Source organism: Pinus tabuliformis, chromosome 5_2 (genome assembly GCF_031772625.1).
Source record: "Pinus tabuliformis cultivar Carrire ecotype Pingquan chromosome 5_2, CPIR1, whole genome shotgun sequence".
Lineage (NCBI taxonomy): Eukaryota > Viridiplantae > Streptophyta > Pinopsida > Pinales > Pinaceae > Pinus > Pinus tabuliformis.
Window position 1 is genome coordinate 512,935,597 of NC_142306.1, and position 6,647 is coordinate 512,942,243.

Here is a 6,647-nt window from a genome sequence, read left to right on the forward strand (position 1 = left end):
GAGGAGGACCAATGCCTTTGAGGCTGGAAGCCCAAGCAGGACCAAGCATGGGGCTTGTATTGTGGTGCACTATATGTCAGGTAGCGGGGAAACATACGACTGATAACTGGTATTTGTTGTAGAAGTTTGTACAAACACTGCAACAACTATTCTACAAATTTTGTAGATCTGTAGGGAATGATGAGCGCAACTACCAAAGTTATGAATTGATGATGGATAGGACACCCGCTTATAGAGTTCAGGTTGAAACGTGCCCCCTTGACCAGAGCGTTGGGATGGCACGAACAGGCTTTTAGGGGTGCAGACGAGGCCGAGGTGGAGGAGGACCTGGTAAAGGTTAGGGATAGCTGATCTGTTATAATTGCTGAGGACTAGGACATTATGCCCGTGAATGCACTAACCCAACACATTTGTCATGCAAATTTTGTACTCAGTTTGATCATGAGATAGAGGACTGTCCTGCACTGATAGCGAGGATACATGGAAAAGGGGTGCTACCACCACAGCTGACTCAAAACCTGTAGATGATGAGGGTTGAGCCTAGCGAAGAGGATCCGAATGTGAATATAGTGCTTCGAAGTGGAATTGTAACGAGCAACGATAAGGGGAAACATCCCGAACACAGCACACGTGTTTGCAATGCCCCGATGAAGGAGGCTGAATTTGATTTGGAGTGTGCATGTGAAACGTTCATGGAAGCAAAGAATAGCTTCACTAAGGCCTTACCTCAGGGAGTAAGGATAAGCCTATTCAGGAAGTGGACCCTTCTATGCTTACGACCTTTCTAGAAACCTGCATGAAGCTGTTGCACTATAGAAAGGCTATGAAGGGGTTACATGAACTCATAAATAGATGCGCCAGAGACACTCTAGGTGAAACACACATGATAAGAAAGATTGGTAAGCATAAGGTAAGGACAGGGCGTGAGATGAGACTCACCGCACAGATAGGAGAATATGAAACGGATCAGGTTATTCTGGATTTGGGGTTAGACGTGAACATTTTGTCGAAGCAAACTTGGGAGCAGATGGGGAGACCTATGCTACAGTGGTCTTCGATTCAGCTAAGGATGGCCAATTAGAAGAAGATCATCCCCATGGGACGGTTGCAAGGAGTAACTTTAGATATTGAAGGAGTGAGCGCATTGGCTGATTTTGAAGTAATAGAAATTGTGGATGATAGCAATCCCTACCCTATGCTCCTTGGCATTGATTGGGCTACTGACATGAACAGGGTAATCAACCTAAAGAAGCGAAAGATGATATTTGAAAAGAAATCACTTCGCGTAATAGTACCCCTAGATCTTGTTGAAGGATCATGCTATACAGAACCAGTCCGCGATTACGAAAGTGATGATGATTTGGACTGCATATATAAAATAACAATGTGAGACCAAGATTGGGTGAATCTAATAGTAGATGGATGAATTACATGGGATTGTGAGAGTTCCTGCAACTCTGACTCGGATGAAGAATTAGAGCACTAGTAAAATCGGCTACATGAACGAACCATGCCGAGTTGTAACTGGATGACCTGGTTACTGTGCTGTGTGTCGTTAGAGGTAAGAAATTTTCCCACTTATGATGGCTTCAATGATGTGGATGTGTTTTTGGATGCATTTGAGAGGGAAGTACCAAAGAAGTAGTGCTTCCAGGCTTTGGACTGGGCACTGCACGCTAAACCCGTGAGATGGTGGGGTACGCATAAGGGTATTTTTGATGATTGGCACAAGTGTAGGAGGATGATGAGAACACACTTTGGGAAGCCAAAGGCATGAGTGAAAGAATACTATGACGGGAAGGATGATCCATGCATACACTTGGCCAAATGGGCTAAGACCTATGGAGCAAAGCGCCAACCTGAATGGGTGCACTTGTTTTGCCACACCTTGGATGTCATCTCGATGAATTGGTACTTGGAAACAGAGCTCCACCATGGCACAGGTGAATGTGATATTCTGCATGAAGGGTTCATAATGACGTTCAACTTCAAAGACAGGTTTCACTGTATTGATGAAGTGCTACAAGAAGTTAAAGCAACAATCTTTAGGATACCACAGGATCCTTTGAATCTGATTCAACCCGATTAGACTACTCATCTAAGCCACACACTAGAATGCTATAATGCGACTGTTGAGGAAGAAGATGAGGACCCACAAAACATTAATATCCTTGAAATTGAGGGTCACCGCAAGGTCTAGGGATTGTAGATCGAGAATCCGAATATAACTATGCCACTGCAAATGAAACAAGTAAATATTGGTATGGAGGTGGAGCCCAAATTCATGAAGTTTGGAGATTACTAGGATGACGCGATGGTAGACAAGGTCGTTGAATTTCTTCGTGAATACCAAGATTTGTTCCGTACCAAGTTTACAGAGTTAAAAGGGATAATAGGGGACTTGGGTGTTATGAAGATCACGCTAAAAGTCGATGCAGAGCCGGTTAAGAAAATACCTTACTGTCTCAATTTGAAGTACAAGGAGAAGGTCCACTTAGAGTTAGATAAGATGCTCGCGGTAGGCATCATTGAGCCTGTAGAAGAATCTAATTGGGTAAGCCCAATGGTGGTATAGGAAAAGAGGCAGAAGGATGAAATAAGGATATGTGTAGATCTCAGGAAGTTGAATGACGCTTGCGTACATGATCCTTTCCCGACACTGATGAGGTATTGGATAATGTAGGTGGCCAGGAAGCGTACTTCTTCACTGATGCGTTCTTTGGGTACCATCAGATCAAAATCACGCCTGAAGATAGAAGCAAGATGACCTTCGCAACTAAATGGGGATGTTTTTGTGCCTAGTCGTTGCTGCATTCAAAGAATTCATTCATAAGTTTCTGGTGGTGTACTTTGATGACTACACTGTGTTTGGGTTGGTAAAATTCCATGTGGCTAGTTTGCACTTAATGCTAGTTACTTGTCGAAGGTACCAGATTGTGCTCAATCTAAAGAAATGTCATGTGGTCTCTAGACAGGGACTGATGGTAGATCCCGTGAAGATCCCAATGATACTTAACTTGGAGGCATCAAGGAGTGTGAAACAGCTGCATGCAACCTTGGGACATACTGGGTACTACAGGAAGTTTATTAAGGGCTATGCCTAGATCAGCATGCCTATGGAGAATTTGTTGAAAAAGGATGTCACATTTTGTTGGAATGAGGACTATTAGAAAATCTTGGATGTGCTGAAAGGAAAAATGATCACTGCGCCGATTTTAGTCTTCCTGGATTGGAAGAAGGAGTTTCATGTACATGTAGACACGCCATGTATAGCACTACGAGCAGTACTAACATAAACCGGCGGAGGATAATTGGACCATCCTATAGAGTTCACGACCAGGAGATTATCCAAGGCTGAGAAGAACTATTCCAGCACCGAGCATGAAGGATTAGCCATGGTATATGCACTCCAGAAGTTTAGACACTATTTGCTGGGTGGACATTTTAAGATGTATACAGATCATTCTATGTTGAAATACCTCGTCAATAAGCTTGTGTTGGGGGGAGAATCTGTACGTGGTTGTTATTGTTTCAGGGGTATGATTTTGAGGTTATTGTGAAGCCCGAATGACTAAACGTAGGACTAGACCATCTGTCACACATCGAAATGGGGCAAGAGCCAACTAATTTGGAGGAGGGATTGCCTAATGTGCATCTCTTTGTAATGTGTGTCACAGATGGTCACTTTGAAGACATCATACACTTCCTGACGACAAGAACTACCCTGGAAGGCTACACCGTCTAGCAGAAAAATGAGTTAGTGGTGTGCGTGACAGACTTTTCTGTCATTGCCGGACATCTATACAAAATGGGGTCTGATGAAGTATTGTGATGATATGTACCAGAGTTTGAAAGAAGCAGTATCATCATGTATGCTCATGGGGGCGCCACAGGACGGCATTACGTAGGAAGGGCGACCGCGTAGAATATTCTACATATAGGGTTATGGTGGCCAACCCTCTGTTATCTCAAAATCAGATCTTGATAGGCTGCTGGTCAGGTTGACTCTAAGTAACTATTTCAGACCTACTTTAGGCTGAGGCTTAGCCTCCTCAACCTGAGAGGGCTCTCTCTTAAAGGATTAATGATTTTGATTAAAGATAAGATGGCTAACTCTTATAGAACAATTGTGAAAAATATGAATGCTGGAAATACATTAAACAACTATCCATTAGGCTTATGGAGTCAACAACACCTCAATATAACAGTGAACTCAACCTTACATAGAAGTCAGGGCACTCAGCATTTAGACATTCAGAACTTAACTCATATGGGACCACAATTTATAAATGCATACAGGAAATCAAAGCACATTCAGTGAATTCTGAGTGATTATACATCTATACCACTGTAAAAATTATGGAAAGGACAAGATCACCTATTGTGAACATAAGAAATCCTTCATGAATCCTGAGAAGTAAAGTCAAAATTATATTACTGAAAATGAGTCTTTACATAAGCCAAATACAAGCTGTATCATAAAATTTTCCAACCCTGATTACATTGCTGTTTCAGCTATATATAGAGTTATTATTCTAACTGATTGAGATTCCTCCTCCAGCATGAGGGGAATTTGAAAACTACTTCTAATGACACCTATTAACCTTTAACTAACTAATAAATACAACAAGGTGTTGACTGGAGTTTTTTAGAGATCTAAATCAACTATGACTCTAACTCCATATTACAATGCATGATGGCTTCTCCTCGTTCTTTGACATCTGGTTTTCTTTCAGTTTGGCTGAGATGGGTGTTTAATGCTCCATGTTGACCTTGGATGCTGAATCTTCTTAACTGCCCAGAAATATTAGGAGACTATCCTTGCTTCTCGGCTTCAGTTTTCCCCAAAATATTCGAATCCAAAGAAGCATGTCCTTTATCTTTTAATCACCCAAAATGTAGAAGTCTGCCACGTCCTTGATGCGTTGTAAGCTTTTTTCCATGTACAAGTGTGCAAGCAAAAGTTTCTTGTAAACTGTTTAACATATCCTGAATTGTGGTAAATTGCTCACTTTACGACAAAAATTTAAAGTTGGATTTTGAATACATCTTTTCTCCACCTGTCTTGACCTGGTTGACTGTTCATAACTTTAGATGATGACTTGTATGCCTTTAGACGTTTCCCTTTCAAAATTCCCACTTATAATTCAAAACTGCTTGATTTGCATTAAAATCATCACCTTTAGCAGTTTCGTAGCGCGCTACGAAACTGCTGAGTTATTTAAAACAGCTTGCTTATAACCCGAGACTTTTATTAGCCGAGTACTTGATTGCCAAAAACTCCTTTAGACTTTCCATATGTCGAATAGGGATTTATATTTCCTCAGAAAGATAAAATCAAGCAGATTTGTCAAAAATTTAAAACAAAATTTTACTTGAAATGAAAACTCATTTAGCAGGTAGCTGACTTAACTGTGCCTTCAGATCTTCAATTTGTTTTCTCATAGCCTTATTCCCAGCTCTCAATTGCATATTGATCCTTCTGATGTACTTGGCTTCTTTGATTGCTGGTACTGTCCATGTGTGAAATTGTGAATGGCCATCAACCACTGAATTCAACTGAGCTTCTACAGCAGCATTCCCTTCCCATAGAGTTTTATAATACTTTGCATGTATGGCTGCATGTTTTCTAGAGGCTTTCTTCAATTTGGCAATCTCATATTTAGCTGATTCCAATTGTCTCTTTATGGCTGCTATATTATCTCCTTGAGATGTGATGACTGTTTTGCCTGCGTTTTTCTGTGTCTCTTCCCCTGTTTCCTCTGTTCTTGGCAGTGCTTCCTGTACTTGCTGGAATCTCCTTGTCATAGGTCTTCTAGGTTTAAAAACGAACTCTTCAGCTGGCACATCAAATCTAAGCCTTTTTGAGGCCTTGGATTTCTTGGTGCCTTCTTGTTTTGACTGCATCAATTCGATTTGAACTGGTGGAGACTGCTCGAATTCAATAGCCTGTAATAAATCATTTAAACTTGCCTTGGACACTGGACTTTCTTCAACTGCTATAGCTTTACCTTTTTCCTTATTTATCTGACTTCTTGTTCTTACCCTTGAGACTACTTCAGATGTGCTTGTTTCAGGTACAATCTTTTTACCATGAGCTTTTTCCTTAGTTGATTGCTGAGGTTGATCTTGGATGATAAGTGGCTTCACTTGTTTTCTTACTTGTGACTTTGGAACTCTTTTAGCTCTTGCTTCTGTTTGGAGCTCAGCTATCGTAAAATCTCTAGCAGGTGGTGGAGTGAGGCCAGTCTGGCTTTTGAATCCAGCCATAAAAATGAATGAATTCCAATCTCTGTCTATCTTTTGGAGCCCATCTAAAACCAGTAGTTTAATCAAACCATGATGAAACAAAGAGGTTTCACAATCCTCTTTCCTCAGTTGTACCTTATCACACATCTTACTCAAACTACGGAACAGATAAAAAGGTAAGTCTATGGAGACCTTCCCGGTGAAATGCAAAAGGAGTTTAAAATGGTAAGAATAAACCTTGTTATACCTTCCTTCACAAGTCAGATATTTCTGTATGCAGGTGAGTAAGTGAGCATAATATTCTTTGACATAATTCCTGGGCATTGCCTTACTTAAATCTTCATTTACATAATCATCCTTCAAAAACTCCTTGCAAGGATTCATGTCAAATTTGAAAT